This window comes from Cavia porcellus, unplaced genomic scaffold, assembly GCF_034190915.1.
Source record: "Cavia porcellus strain 051 isolate PalLab524CR breed Dunkin Hartley unplaced genomic scaffold, mCavPor4.1 scaffold_28, whole genome shotgun sequence".
In the NCBI taxonomy this organism is placed as follows: domain Eukaryota; kingdom Metazoa; phylum Chordata; class Mammalia; order Rodentia; family Caviidae; genus Cavia; species Cavia porcellus.
In genome coordinates, this window is record NW_026947511.1 from 27,881,774 (window position 1) to 27,897,595 (window position 15,822).

General features: G+C 43.7%; 1 long non-coding RNA gene across 3 annotated transcripts; it reads right to left on the reverse strand.

The window, feature by feature from the left end:
• Positions 1-2,870: 2,870 nt before the first annotated feature.
• Positions 2,871-11,115, reverse strand: LOC134473867 (uncharacterized). 3 transcript variants are annotated; one of them, XR_010044329.1, is made up of 3 exons: positions 9,564-10,221; positions 6,405-7,658; positions 2,871-6,296 (listed from the first exon to the last, which is right to left on the reverse strand). It is a non-coding gene; the product is annotated as an uncharacterized LOC134473867 (long non-coding RNA). The 3 variants fall into 3 exon arrangements; XR_010044330.1 differs by lacking the exon at positions 2,871-6,296 and adding an exon at positions 10,902-11,115 and having other exon boundaries at positions 7,374-7,658; positions 9,564-10,043; XR_010044328.1 differs by lacking the exon at positions 2,871-6,296 and having other exon boundaries at positions 7,374-7,658; positions 9,564-10,269.
• Between the last annotated feature and the right edge of the window lie 4,707 nt (positions 11,116-15,822).

The window sequence follows — 15,822 nt, forward strand, 5'->3', positions numbered from 1 at the left end:
TCCCACTAGGCTCCACCCCTCAAAGGTCCCACATGGTCCAAATGGAACCAAGCTCTCAACACATGAGCCTCTGGGGGACAGACTGAAATCACATCCAAGCCATAGCAGAAAGGAATAATTTTTTACTGAGTTTAGAGGAGAAAAATGTAGGAGCAGATTCAGGGTACAAGGGACGTGGCGGAAGGAAAAGGGGGCTCTGGGAAGCATCGTGGGTTAGGTCCCTCTTCGACTGCTCTGACATGCCTGCAGTAGGTCATGTGGGACATTGGCAGTGGACAGCACTGTGGTCATCTGATCACCAGGAGTGCCAGACAGTGATGAACTTCATCTGGACCAGGTGATGGGAGGACAAGAAGGACAAGGTCCTTGAATCTGGTTTTAAGAATCACCCTTTGGGGCCAGGAATTTAGGTTAGTGGTGTGGTACCTGCCTGGCAAGTGTGAGGTCCTGAGTTTGATTCCCGGTAGCCCTCCAAAACAAGGAATCATCTTTTATGCTGAGGTCATGCCCTCCCTGTGTTTTTGCATAAAAATGTCTTTTCTTTCATGAAATAATAGTGATGGCAGGTAGTGGATGCCACCTTGGTTTTGCTTTTTCTCTCAAATCCTTATTCAGTGTGATAAAATTTGGTGGCCTGCATGGTTCCCTCAATTGGATTTTAATACCTTGTTAGGTTCATGAAATTCCAAGAGCTGGAGCCCTGCAATGGTTTTCATTTAGAGCACAGTTGTGAGCACCCCTGGAGAGGCAGGGCCTGTCAGGGTCCCATCCTCAGTAAGATAAACGTCCCATCCCTGACCATGTCCCTCTGTCTTCTGCTGGTCCATTGGCCTTCACCTCTTTGACCAAGGCCACCTCTCTGTGGTCAATTCCCTGTCACCCAAGAAGGGCTCCTCAGGGCCCAGACTGTCTTGGGTCCAGAGTCTATCGGAGTGACCGACAAAATGTGATGTCTATGTGTTGATTGAATAACACTAATGAATAACATTCAAAACATGACTCAGGGGTGAGGGGTGAGAAATTGTAGGTGTATAATATATATTATTTGTCTAAATCTAGATAACATAGATTTGGAGGTGGTTATATTTACAAGTCTTAAACTACCAAGAATAGCACTAATGGTGGTATCTTAGGTAACTTTGGGCAGGGTACTACGTATAATGCTTGATACACAGGCATATAATACATACTCAATAAATGACAGGTAAATAAATGAATGACAAATGATGAGTAAAGTTTAAGATACTGCCATGCCAGGGCGGTGAAGAGAATGTTGTTCGGATGCTCACAGGATCTGTGCAAGCTAGACAGGTAATGGAGGAGGCTGTGGCAGTCCCCCCAGCATTCCTGGGGGTATGCTCATCAGCCGCCTTCTTTGTCTACAAACCACAGACTCTCTGGGAAGGGACGAGTTCTGTGCCCCTTGGCATGGGCCTCAGTGGCTCAGGTTTTGGGCTTTAGCTGGGAGATGGAGAGCCAGCCTCTGCCAAGAGCGCAGGCTGCTGTTGACATCTCCTTTAAACACCGGGAGTGTGCCCGGCAGTGCCTCGCCCTGAAAGCCTGAGATTTATCTAGTGGGGAAGAAAGGCCAGAGTGTTTACATCTACCGCAGTCCTATGTACACAGAGCTCAGAGGCTCTTAACATGAAGCGTGCCTTTCTTAACAGCAGGCTCCAGCAGATCTGCCCATCTATGGCCTGCAGGGGAGGAGGTGGGTAAAGCGCCATGACATCACCTCTCTGAGTGGGTAGCAATGGTCTTTCCGGAGCCAGTCTGGATGCCACAGGCAGAGGGGCCCTAGCACCACAATCAGGGTGTTGACCAAGGTGGCACCAAGTACTGTGGCCTGGCTGGGGTGAGAAACAGGGGTTGCCAAATGGTTACCCCTCTTTCAAGCGGCTCCACCCCTGGGCACTGTGGCAGGCCACTCACTGACAGGTGCTGGGAAGATCAGACAGGGCTAGGAGAAAGGGTCACATCTCTATTTTCATGAAGCCCCCAACCAAGATATGAAACGAAGTCCCAGTGCCACAGACAGCACGTCCCGCTTTCCAGTGGGTAACACCATGAGGGGCGCAGAGGAGGCCCCTGAGGTGTTAGGAGTAACGTGGGGGCTGGCACAGAGTAGGCTCTAGAGGCAGTGGAGGAGGGGACATGGGAACAAGCCCCGACCCTGGGACAGATCAGAGTAGCCTGCTGAAGCACAGGAACCTGCAGGAAAGGGAGGGCAGCCCCACTGAGCATCAATCTCAGTTGCTACCCGGGGTCGGGGTGCAACAAAGGTCTCTGGCCTTGGCCTCTAAAAGCTGGCTGCATCCTGCCTCAGTGCTCACTTTGTTAAGCTGGCAGGGAGATCCAACCTCATCACTCCTGGGCTTCCACTCCCTCTTCCTGGGGCTACCTACCTACAGTGGCAAGGTCTTAGGTATTTGAGGAGATCCCTTATCTTCCTGCTTCTGCAGGTTCTAAAGGCCCAGTTATGGGCTGGGGATTTAGCTCAGTGGCATAGGTGTCTAACAAGTGCGAGGTCATGAGTTTGATTCCCAGTACCAAAAAAAAAAAAGTCCAATTGTTCCTGACACACACTTGGGGTTCAGGGGTTTGGGGTTCAGCTGGGGCATGGATTCTGGATGTCCACTTTTGCAGGACTCTTGCCCCTCCCCAAACGTGGCCGCTGCTTCCAGGGAAAGGGACTGAATGCCTGCTTCTCCTGGCACCACATCCTCTCTCCTCCTTGTCCTCTCAGGAAGTCCTGCTCCTACAAAAATTTCAGCCTTCCTCCCAACCCATTGTCCTTCCTTTGGTGGTATTCTGATAAGAACCAGACCCAGACAAAACAAACAAACAAACCCAGCTTTCTTCAAGGGGCATGGAGACCTTTAATCTTCAGACCTTCTTAGAAAGTAAAAAATTGCATTCCATCCTTTGAGTGTGTAACACAAAGGCAGCAAAAACTAAATTTGTTTCCATATTAAAGCAATCAGAATCCCATCTTCTGCCCCTAGAGACAAGGCAAGAAAGGGAGCATATGTTGGATGGGGAGAACTTTGAGTAGTTTTTCTGCAACATTTTATCTGAAGTTACCCTATTGGTCCTTCAAGGACCTTCAAATGCTGCCTCCTCAAGAATGCACCAGCCTTGGGTCATACAGCCTTCTTGACCAGTAAGTAACCTTAGGGTAGTCTAACAAATGTCATTTCTAAACTCTTTTGCTACTTATGTCGTAGTAGTAGAGACTGACCTCATTACAGGCTGGGCACCACGGGAAATTGTAGTGGCTCTCACAATATATTTAGGTTACACAGGTTTAGCTCTACTGAAATGACATCATGGGGCTAGGAGATGCAGAAGAAATCCTGATCAGTGAAAAACAGGGATGACTCTGGTTCTTGTTTAAGGAAGCTTTCACTCAGCAAAAATCCAAGAAAACAAACAAATTTAAAAAAAAACCCACCTGGACCAATGGACCCTTCTGATTGTTCCCACCCAGATCAACCACTGTTTTCAGAAGGTCTGCTGAATCCTCACCACCTCCTGTATTATTTCCTCCACTGTACTCCTCCCTACACAGCTATCATAGTGAACTTTTTTAAAGCACAAATGTGACCCAGCATTTCAACTTTTTCAGTGACTCCTCACTGCTCTCAGGGTTAAGAGGAAAGTATTCCCAATCCTTTACCAACTGTAACTGCCAGCTGTCCTCAGGAAAGCACTTCCCCCTTCTTAGAAATAGAACTTCTCGAGAGACTAAGATACCCCATGCTAATTCTGTAGCATTATGATATAAAATCAAGAACACTGTTATTCACTGTTCAGAGTGATATTGGTCTAGTCTCTTATTTTTTGGTGATTATAATTTTAACACTGCACTTGCTTTAATTTTTTGATGCACGTGCTTCATTTTCTCTTTCATAAATGATGTTTCTGAAGTTGATGCAATATTAGGCATTAAGATATACATTTATAGAGGCTTGGAGCATGTGTTTTTGACAAAGTTGTGTTCTTTTCACATAACTAGTACATTAAAGAATGTTATGTTTTGCATGTTGTATAACGAGATACCTGCTGATTTCCTAACATCACTGGATATCATACCATGTACATTATGTGGTCTGCTTTTCTTTCTCACTGGAGCCAACATATGTCAGTTAGTAAACCTTTGTTTTTCTAACCATCAGAATTTTACCTGTTATGTTTATATTACATCTTTACTTTGCATTAAATTTTCCCCACATGTACCAAATGTAAAAAAAAAAAAAAATAGAACTTCTCTGAGGTCAGTTGTCCCCTGGGTGACCAGCTAAAAACTGCATTCCCAAGACTCTTCCAAGCTAGACAAGCTCACATAACTAAAATTGGCCCAGTAAGGTGTGGGAAGATGCATACACTCAGCAGGTCAGTGGTAAGAACAGGAGCTGCCATCTTGAATCCACAGAGCAAAGCCATCTTGAGGATGGCAGATCCTTGGTAGAACATGAAACAACAGCTGTTATATTAAAACAATAAAATGAAAACTCTCTGCTTTGAGATCCTGTATTTTGGGGTCTCTTTATTATAACATCTAAACCTAAATAATCACCAGCCTTCAAGAACTTCCAAGATGCTTACCAAGGTTAGCTACCCGTTCTACATTCTATAAGGATTTCCATGCTTTCCTTCCGCCTAACATCCTGACCCATCATATTTTTCAAAGTTTGTTTTCCCTTACCGAGCCTAGAAATTTCCAAAGCCAGAATTATACCTCTCTGAATTACGGACATTTCTTGTTAACCATCCTCTTGCTCTACTGTAATTGACATGTAGTCTGTACTCAGTGATACTTGCTCATTAAATAAATGAATTTTGGGGTATAAGAATTAAAACACTGAAACAACATGTGTGATAATAAGAGTATTTTTCTGCAATAATCATGTTTTTAAAACAAATAGGGGCTTATTGTCACATATCTGGAATTCTGGAAGTAGGAGATTCTATGGGGAATGTGGAACATCAAAAAATCTTTGGGAACTTGGTATTTCATGGTCTTTCTTTTGTGGCTGCAAGATAGCTATGACAATGCTAGTTATCCTATCTTTGCATGACAACATTCCCATCCAGGAAGGAAAAGACTATTTCCATGCCTTCCTCTGTTAGGGAGGAAACCTTCCCCAGGGTCCTCCTAGGACACGTTCCTCACATCTCATTGGGCAGATGGAGGTCACATGACCACACCTAGCTTCAAGGGAAGCTGGGAAAGAGACTTGATCCTTCTTCAGGATCCAACTGGGTTTTGTCAGTGAGGCTGGTGAGAAGAAAGCACTTTTAAGAGCCTTTGCTCCTATGATCCCATTTGGTAAGTTCCAGGGACAATGGTGTGTAGTCACAAACAAATGGTCCTGAGTCATGCTTGATGTGCCCTGGAGAATGTCACTTTCCATCTCTTGAAATTTCCTCCCTGACTCTGCCCATGAGCTCACCTCCTTCAGCACAATCTCTGCCATCTCTGTGGTCGCAGCAGCAGCCACTATTTACTGAATGTCAACCATGTGCCTGGTGACTGCAAAGTCACATAACCTCTCTGTGCTTCCTTTTCCTTATTTGTAAGATGGAACCATTTGTTTACCACATGAGAGTGCTGTGAGGGTTAAATTAGTTCACGGTGCAAAGTGCTTAGTCTGTGGCACATAGGGCCAAAGACTGATGCACTGTTCTTCTTTACCATAGCTTCATTTCACAGATAGATATACACAAACTCAGGGAAGTTAAACACAAGGTCACACAGTGGGGGGAACCAGCAGCCAAAGCTTTGACTGTGACTTGCATACACTTTGTCCTCTTCCCACTGTGCAGGGTCTCTTGGCTACCCCAAGGGTGGGAGGTCTTGCCACACACGCTAATTTATTAATTCAGGATCCCCTTTGGCCCCAGTGGAGTCCCACTTCCTCCTGGAAGCCTCCCAAGCCACTTGCTCTCTGCTTCTTGCTGGCACTTGCAGGCCCTTCTGGAGAGCCTAGAGCTGCTCTTGTGTGTTCTTTGTGGACGTCAGAGAAGTGCCCTTGGTTGTGGTCATCCGCGAAGACGCAAAGTCCCCCAGAGAGCACTGGGCCCCAGTGCCCGGAGTACGCAGGCCGACACTAGAGGGCGGCCTCGCAGCTTGGATCCCTGTGTCTGCCGGGCTCACCGGGCCTCTCAGCTGGGGATGACGATGGAGGCTACCCTTCATAGGCCACGCTGCTTCGGGTGAAGCACACGTCACCTCCGATCCTTCATCCCGCATTCTGCTGTGCCTGGAATCTCTGAACACGTCCCACACCTGCCTACAGCCGGGGCATCGTCACCATCACCTTCTCCCTCCCTCTGCGCACCCTCACCCACTTCTGTCCCATTCACAGGCGAATGTTAACTGCCACCCCGCACCCACTTACAGTAGTTATTGCAAAGTGCCCACGCTGTGCTGTTATCCCACGCTCTGCTGCAGGGCGACGCTGGGGCGACTTGGCTCTCGCACTCGCTGCTGCACCCTGGGCATAGGCTGGCCACCATGCCCACTGCATTTCCCAGGGCCCCAGTGGTGTCTGAGCTTCGCCGAGGAGCCACCTGGAGACTTGGCAGCTCCAGACGCCGTGCAGCACTTCGGACTCACTGAGTCTGGGAACTGGGACTTTTTAGTATTCCCAGATGGCTACGTTTGCAGCTAAATTTAGGCACCGCTCTGCGCCTGATCCCAGACCCTGTTCCATGCCCTTTCCTCTGGCGACTCTCCCCAACCCCTGCCTTTCCCGGAGCCCTTGGAGCCGGCCAGCTCAACTCACTGTTACTGCATTTTGCCTGGTCTGCCTCCTTCCTTTACATCCGTGTGCGAAAACCGGAACCAGGCAAATTTTACAAACCTGGAGGGACATTTTCTTATTCCTAATAATATTGACATTGATATTTGTCCTCCAGGTTTTTATTTCTGGAGTTCATCTGTTCAAAGGATTTAATGTATCAGAGATATGCTTTCTCTTCACAGATGGATCTAGATACAAAAGCACCTGTTTTTAATACTCTCAAAGCCATTTTGTTCTGTTTTCTACTTAAAATTCCCAAGCCATGACTCACATAAGTGCAGGAACCTCAAGTCTATGGAAAAATACCCTAACTGCTTATGGTGTATGGAAAAATAAAAGCGAAATAAAATTTAACCAGGCAGTGAGAGCTCCAAGCAGAAAAGATGCTTGAGATAATGTGCAGGTAGCAGAGGTGCAGTGGGGGCTGGGAGATGGGGGTGCCCTCCTGTGAGGGCCGGGGGTATGCAGCTGGCACCCGAGCTGTGTCAGAGCCTGGAGTCTGATTCCTTCTGGTGGCTGTTTAAGTCATTTTACAAAAGAAGAAACCCAGACACGGATAAGAAATGAATTGCAAGAAACCCTGTTACTGAGGAGTTGAGGGAAAATTTGAACACTCAGGCTCACCTGGCAAGTCATATTTTAGCCTCTGTATCAAGATGGATCAAGAGTTCATAGGCACATTCTCTTCATTCTTTAAAAAGATTTTAAACTTCGCTTGGGACAGTGGCTCCCACTCAGGAGGCTAAAACAGGAGGATCACAAGTTTGAGGCCAGAGAGCCTCAAAATTTAAAAAGCAGTGGTGCTATAGCTCAGTGATAGAGTGCTTGTCCTGGATTCAATTCCCAGTACTGGAAAAGAAAAGAAAGAGAAAGAAGAAAGAAACCAAAAACGTTAATATTATATAGTTTAAGAAGTCAGATAATGCCATAAGACTACTAATGTTAAAAAGTGGTTCCCTATAATATTTCCTTAATCTTAATTCCTGTCCCCACAGAGGCAACTATTTCAATTCTTTTAGCCAATTTTTCCTGGAATTTATATGCTCATGTGTCTAAGAATATACTAGTAAGTTCTGATTTGTGAGCTTAAGTTATTATCTCTTATCGTTCTTGGATGAGGAGTACATTGATTGATCTTCTTACTAGTTTTTACAATTGAATGAAATCATACATTTTTAGTCTTCTATCATAAATAAAAAAATTAAGGCCATTATTTTTCCTTTGAGTGCAGCTATGCATTTTCTTTGAATATAGCTCATACATTTTAGCTATATTCTTTACTTTATTCCTTTCTATAAAACCTTGTTATTCTAATCGCAATTTTTTTGTTGCTGTGGAAATTATTTTAAAAGAATGTTTCATAATTTTCAAATAACTGAGGAAGTTTGAGGTCTAAGTTTTTCTTGTTGATTGCCAATTGTATTAGTTTATGACCAGCCTATCCTATTTGTGACATCTCCACTTTTCAGAATTTATTAAAGTTTCTACTATGACCAAATACATGACAATTTTGGCAATCTTTTTATGGACATAAGAAAAGGACATATAGATATTTGTGGTGTTAAAAATTCTAAATACATTTATTATACTGAGCTTTATGCTTCTATTGCTCAGTTTTCTATATATGATTGCTTACTTTTCCATCAAGGTTTGAAATAAGATATTAAAATCTCAAACTATATATTTTAATTAGCCTATCAGTATGTCTTGGAAATTTTATCTTACATATTTGGCTGCCATATTATCTGGTATACAAAGATTTGAAGCTTTTCTGTGGGTTTTTAAGAAATACAATATATTTGTCCTATCTCATGCTTTTGGTCCTATGTGTTTCTTGATACTAATATAGTTTCAATTTCTTTTTGTTTGTATTTGCCCAATATCTCTCTTCCATTTTTTTTACTTTCAGCTTTTCTTACACTCTATCTTTGGTATATTTCACATTAAAAACACATAGTTTAAAAAATAAAAATAAAACAACACATAGCTTTAGGAGTGTTCAACCTGGGGCTGACCTCGCTTCTCCCATTTTTTATAGTTTAATAAAAATAACTTGAAAAGGAAGTTCTGTAGCTTACATACATTAACTGTGTTTTATATTTTATAAGACACCCAAGATGATGCTTCTTTACTCAAGAAAGAGGAATATATATATATAATATATATGTAATATATATATGACAATGCACCTGATACTCTGTTTTCTGAGAACAGCATAAAACTACTGATATTGGATTTGTAACTGAAATGTTTTATTCCATTATATTTTCACTTCTATTTTGTGTGATGTAGTCCTCTCCTCCTTCCTTCTTTCTTTTCTCCTTTTTCTTTTGCTTTTTGTCAAATTCTATGAGCTTTGCTATGAGCTTTCTTTTCTTCTTCTGTTTTGTGTTTCTGAGACAGGTTAGTCCCCAACTCACTAGTAGCCCAGGCTGGCCTTGGACTTGGGGCACTCTTCTGCCTCAGGAGGGCTGCTGCGAGTCTGTGGCTACTTTGTGAGTTCAAGAACAACATTATGAGACCCTTGACTTCTGAAAAGATGGCAGAATGGTGAGCAGCAGAGAAAGAGCTTCTCTGAGGTTTGGTGCCCAGACACCAGAATATAGTAGCAACATGAGAAAGAGAAGAAGGAGGGAAATGGGTGCCCTGGACCCGGGAAGGATTGGAAAGGAAAGCCCACAGGGAGAGTGAAGAGACAGACTTCAACAGAGGAGGAGACAGCAGGTGCTGGTTTCTCCCTGAGCCAGGACTTACCTTGTGGGAGAGATGGCTTGAATCTTCAGACACACAGTGACTGTTGGTGACTACAGAGGCCTCCACGGAGAAACACACCAGTGGAATGGAGCAGTGGCCTCGGCAGATTGCAGTGGCTAGTTTTTCAGGTTCAGATATCCCCCAGGAGACCAGGAACCATCTTGAAGAGGGGCGAACTAAGCTCAGAACTCAAAACAGATGCAGACTGGCTCCATCTAGCAGCTCCTGGTGTCAGGGTGAGACTGCCAGGTTCAGGAGGCACATGAAATGTTCCAGGCTGTTCAAGCTGGGTTCCAACCCCACTGCTAGAAACCAGCCTGAACGTCAGTGCAGTCTTGCTGAGATTATCTACTGCCATACAGGCTTGCTGGATTAATCAATATTCTCAGTTACCTTTTTTTGGCAGGAGAGGGTCAAATCTGGTAAAATCTCCTTTAGCATTGCAACAGCAAGCAGAAACACCAAAACGACTTCCAGGATCTGGAGGAAGATTTATTTACACTGTCGGGCACTGATCGGGATCATTTCCAGAATGTCAGCCCCTGATCTCTGCTGGTCTAGGACTTTTGTATGATACACAAGCAGGAGGTACAAAGGTGAGACAGAACAGCCTGGAAGTTCTTCTGATTAGGGTGAGATCATTGGTTACAAGAGTCATTAATGATCATCAGTTTATGGAACTTGATACAAAGGTACAATCAGGCATCCTGCATGCCCCATTATGCTCTTGTGGTTACAAGGGTCAATTAATTAATTACAAAGCCATGAAACAGTTACAGAGCCGGGAAGTTTCAAAAGAACAGTTTTTTTTTTTATCGGTACCGGGGATGGAACTCACAACCACGCGCTTGCAAGGCAGGCGCTTATGCCACTGAGCTAAATCTCCAGCCCCCTAGAACAAAGTTTTTTTGAAAAATTTTATTTAAAGAGAGAGAGAAAAAAAAAAACAGAGTCAGTCAAAACAAAAGGATGGATATAGTATATGGTGTAAAAACAGAATACAAGGTGATCAACAATGGTGATAATGCCTCTTGCTATCTTAAAAAGAATCGCCTATATCATCAGGTATAATAAAATTGAACAAAACAGTACAGAACAAAACTATAAAACCAAAACATTGGAGACATTACAGGACTTCAAAAGAAGGTCAAACCAGAATGGGCATCATAGTGAATCTTAATGTCTTCAAAGTAGTTGCCTATACCCTCAAACTTGATACTATCAAACAAAACAGACTAGAGTAAAATCAATCAAAACAAGATGGTGAGAGCAATACTAAAGTTTTACGAACAATTTCTTTCGTAGTTTTCCCCTTCCACCAGGATACCTTTTTATTACCTGTGGTCCCATGTCGTACTTCAGATCTCTGGTCTTGTTCATTCTGTGTACCTACTACTTTGTATCCTCTGACCAACATCTCCTCATGTTCTCTTCCCTGTCACTGTCTTGTTCTCCATCTCTGTATATTTGAATTTTTTTTGTCTTTTTTTCATTTTTATCGGTACCAGGGATCGAATTCACGACTGCCTGCTTGCAAGAAGGCAGGCACTTATGCCGCTGAGCTAAATCCCCAGCCCCCTGTATACTTGCGTTTTAAGAGCCCATACATATTTCAAGAGTGAGCTCCTGTGGTGTTTTTCTTTCTGTGTCTGGGTTACAGTATTTAGCGTAGCCAAGCAGCCTTATCTGTGTTACTGATCTCATTTTTTAGGGCTGAACAATATTCCTAGTGTATATCTACCACAGTTTCTTTATGTGTCTATCTTTTGACAAACATACAGATTGTTTTCCTGTCTTGCCTATTGTGGATACTGCTGTAATGAACGTGGGAGTGGGACTGTCTTTATGAGAAGATGACTTCATTCTTTTGGGTATATGCCCAGAAGAGGAATTCCTGGATTGTAAGACAGCATCAATTTAGATTTAAATTTATCAGTGGTACTGTTTTCTCTTTGCCTTCCTGCATATTAACATCCTGCTCTGATTTATTTATTTTTTGTCTTTTTGAGACAGAGTTTTGCTATGCAGTTCAGACTGATCTTGAACTCATTGTTTAGCCTAGGCTGGCCTCAAAATCACAGTGATTCTCTTGCCTTAGTCCTCCGAGTGCTGGGATCATCTTGTAATCAATGATGTCACCCTAATCAGAAGTTAATCAGAAGAATTTTTTTTTTTGTCTTTTTCCTTTTTATCGGTACTGGGGATCGAACTCACGACTGCCTGCTTGCAAGGCAGGCACTTATGCCGCTGAGCTAAACCCCCAGCCCTAATCAGAAGAATTTACAGACGTGCACTACCGCACTCAGCTGATTCTGCTCTGTTTTAATTTGCTTTGTGATGAGAGTATTTTCTAAGGTGCTCTATTTAGGTATAACAGGTACATGCATAGTATTCACTCTGAGATCTTCCATGCCCAAAATATAGTATATTTTTTGGTCCTTCAAGTGAATGGAATTTTAGCAAAATGAAGATTCTTAAATCATCAGTATTTCTTCTCAATTACCATCGATGTTATTTCCTGTCTTCAAGGGTCGAAAGTTAAAAATGAAAAATCGAATGCTTATCTGGTGCTTCTTTTTTAAGGAACCTGTTCTTTCTGCGGGAAGATTGTAGGTTTCTCTCTTATCTCCTTCATCTTGAGAATTCAAGAATTTACTGATTCCTACTATTGGTGTAAGAAAGTATATTTTCTTTAAATATGCCTGGTATTAAGTGAGTTCTTTCAATGGTAAAGAAAACACAAGCTTTTCTTTACCATACAGAAATTTTCTTTTATCATTTCTATAATTAATACTTTTCATTCAGTTAGGAACACTTTCAGGTACAAGTGACAGAAAATTTGAGTAAAGAATGACTTGAACATATGCTTATTTTCTTTACTTAACAAGATGCCCAGATAGGCATTTGTTGCCTTTGGTTCAACTGACATCTTTTTTTTATTTCTTGGTTTGTCCTTTGTGGTCACAGGATGGCTGCTAGAGCTCCAGGAATCATGTCTGCATTTAACTTAGGAACAAAGGAGGAAAATGTGCTGCAGTTGTATGAGCATTTAATACCAGAAAAATCAATAATCTTTTTGGAAGCTTCTGTCTCATTGGCTAGGATTGTGTCATTCACCAAGGGGAGCTGGTAATAAGAATATTTCTTCTTATAGACTTTATCATGTAGTCAGAGATGGGAGAAGACAGTGGTAAAGGAGTTGACAGCATTAATTATATTTCTTTAACTTGGATTTGACATCAACATTTCTTACCTTTCCCTTCTGATTTTCACCTCTTTGTGCTTTTGCTCTGTATTATTGTGAGATTATCTTTCTTATTAGACCACAGCCTGAATTCTCAGCATTAACTGAAAGCCATCCTGGAAGCCATGCTTTTTAGTTTGGAAAGATGTTTTCGTGTGTGTTCTCTTACGGCGTCTTCAGCACTCCCATGAATGCCCCTGCTGCTTTGAATTCCTCTTCTCTTTCCTGTTAGTTCACCTACACTTCCTCCTTCAGATTACTTAGTTCTCCTGATCAGGTAGGGCTTTGCTTTGCTTTTTCATGGCTTCCCCTGTTTCCCTTGGAGACTAGGCGGTTGCTATTTGTAGAGCAGGGCCAAGCCTGTCAGTGCTGGGAGAGGCTTTGCTCTTGAGCCTGTGGTGTGGGGGCCTGGCGATCACCCCTGCTCCTCTCTGTGTCCCAAAGGTGCATAATGGTGCCTGGTCACTAACCCACAAGGGCAGTTCTGCTCTGGTCCAGATTTTCTGGGTGGGCAAGCCCCAAGGACCACACACATCTGTAGGCAGGAGCAGTCTCTCCCTGAGAACAGTTAGGGTTCCACTGATGGATCATCTCCAGAAATCCCCTTGTCCTCTGTGCCTCTTTTTCTTCCCAACAGTCTTTTAAAAAATTTTTTTTTGGCTTTTTTGAGACAGGGTCTTGCTATGTAGTACAGACTGACCTTGAACTCATGGTGATCCTCCTGCCTCAGCCTCCAAGTGCCAGGATTATAGACATGGACCACCACATCCAGCTTCCTATTGGTCCTTTGGCTGTGGGTCAGGAAAGCAGACCTAAATCTGCTGTTGCCCTGGGAGAGAAGGGGCTCTCCTCAGCCTCAGGTACATCTTGTCCCTGTTCCCCAGACAGTAAGTGACCTGGCAGGAAAGATGGGTGAGGGACATGTAATACATGTTCATTCACAGAAATTTCGGGATTCATTTAAGCCACATATGTAAAGGTTTTGTTTTTGTTTTTATACTTAGGCATTTCCTGTACAGATATAAATCCAAGTGTGATATCCTTGTGAACAATTTGGAGGATGCTTCAGCAGTTTGAATTTGATGTGGTGTCAAGCATCAGGTTGTGCCTAGAGTTAAAAGTAAATGGAGATGGTGGGAGTGGTGGCACATACCTGCAGTCCGTCACTTGGGAGGCTGAGGTAGGAGGGTCACTACAAGTTCGAGGCCAGGCTGGGCTACATAATGAGTTCAAAGTTAGCATGGACTACATAGTGAGACCCTGTCTCAAAAAACAAACAAACAAAAAACCATAAGGAGATTACTAAAGACCTAAAAATATATTTGATGGTAAGACTGAGTTTGTTTCATACAAATTTTGCTCAGTTGTGCAGTTTGTATATGCACAACTCGTATGCTAGCAAACGTTATGTGGTATAGTCATGTACCACATAGTGACATTGAGTCAATGGTAAGCCATGTGTACAAAGGGGGTTCCCCACGATTGCATCACTTGTGATGCTGAGCCACCTCACTTTGTGCGAGTGCACTGGGTGATGGTTGCACAGAGACAAAAACCACTTAACACCACATTTCTCTGAATATGTCATGATCAGTGACGAATGAGGATACATTGAGTACCAGCATGTAATACATTTTGAGCAATGTTGAAAATGCATGAGCTATGCTAAATTTGAAGCCATCCTTGATTTGGCCTTACAAGAAAGTGAAAGAAGAGGAAGATTAGGTCTTTTACTAAAGGAATTGCAGAATTCCCGCCACCCCTGACTAACTTTAATTAGCAGGTACCCCCATGGCTGTCACGATGCACTAACTACTAAATAGCAGGCTAACTGCACACTCGCCTGCATCCTTCCCCAGCTGCCTATTCTCACTCTCCAGGAGGTGAAGACTTGGCTGTGTTCTCTGAGTCCTCACAACCTGCTCAGGGCCATCTACTTGATGGAGACACTGCTCTGGAGCCTGGAGGGAACCCAGAGGATACTGTGGATTCCTAAAGGGCTGTGGCTTTGGGCACACATTGAGTTCCACAGAGAGAATCTTCCCTATTTCAATGATGACCAGAAGGAAGAAAACCAGCAGTTGAACCAATACCCTTTGACAGCGTAAACTAGTATTTTGCTAACAGAAGGCCCTTTGTTTTTTTCAAGCTGAGAGGGATCTGGACATATGAGACAGAAAGCAGATGCTTCAGCGGAGGAAAGAGGAAGTCGAAATGTCCCAAGGGAGAACAGGAAGTAGGAGAAAAGAGCCAGGATGTCTGGGAGCAGAGGACTGACCCCTCCTGGGGTCATTTTCATCACATGCTCAGGAGCCTGGATTTTTGGTAGAAGCCCAGGGAAGGACATAGCCCTGAGGTCTGTGAGGCACTGCAGCAGAATCAATGCCCGTGGTCCAGGGGGCAGCTGCCTGAAAGTGTCCTTGTTTAACAAGCATCTAACAATGCCTGGCACCCCACTAGGAGTACAGGCCTCGTGGTGCATCTGGAGATAAGATGATCCTTCCCAGCTCATTGTACCCCAGCCCAGCAGGAAAGGGAACACTATGCAGTACAAACAAATCTAGGAATGGCCAGTGTTCTAATATGTGGAAGGAAAGTACTTTGTCAACTGTCAACCATGAGCCCACCCTTAAGGGTTGTGGTGGTGGGGGTCCCCCTAGTAACCAGCACATGGCAGCACTTTGTAGCTTGTTACCTTCCCTGGCCCGGACCAGCAGGCTCCTGTGCTTCCTGAGTGCAAAAGGCTCACATCCCTTCTGCCTCCCATCCTCTGTAGCAAAGGGAAAGTCCAGACCCTCTTGTATTCCCAGTCTTGGCATCTCAAGTCTTCCAGCACTTGTTTCCCAGAATTTGGGCTTTGAAAACTTAATCCTTGTACTATTAGGTTACTGGTATTTGGAGGCAGGCCCTTTGGGAGGTAATTAGAATTAGATGAGGTCACGAGGGTGGGGCTCTCACCATGGTATTAGTGGCTTTATAAGAAGTCTTAGCATGTGATGTTCTCGGTTATGTGCT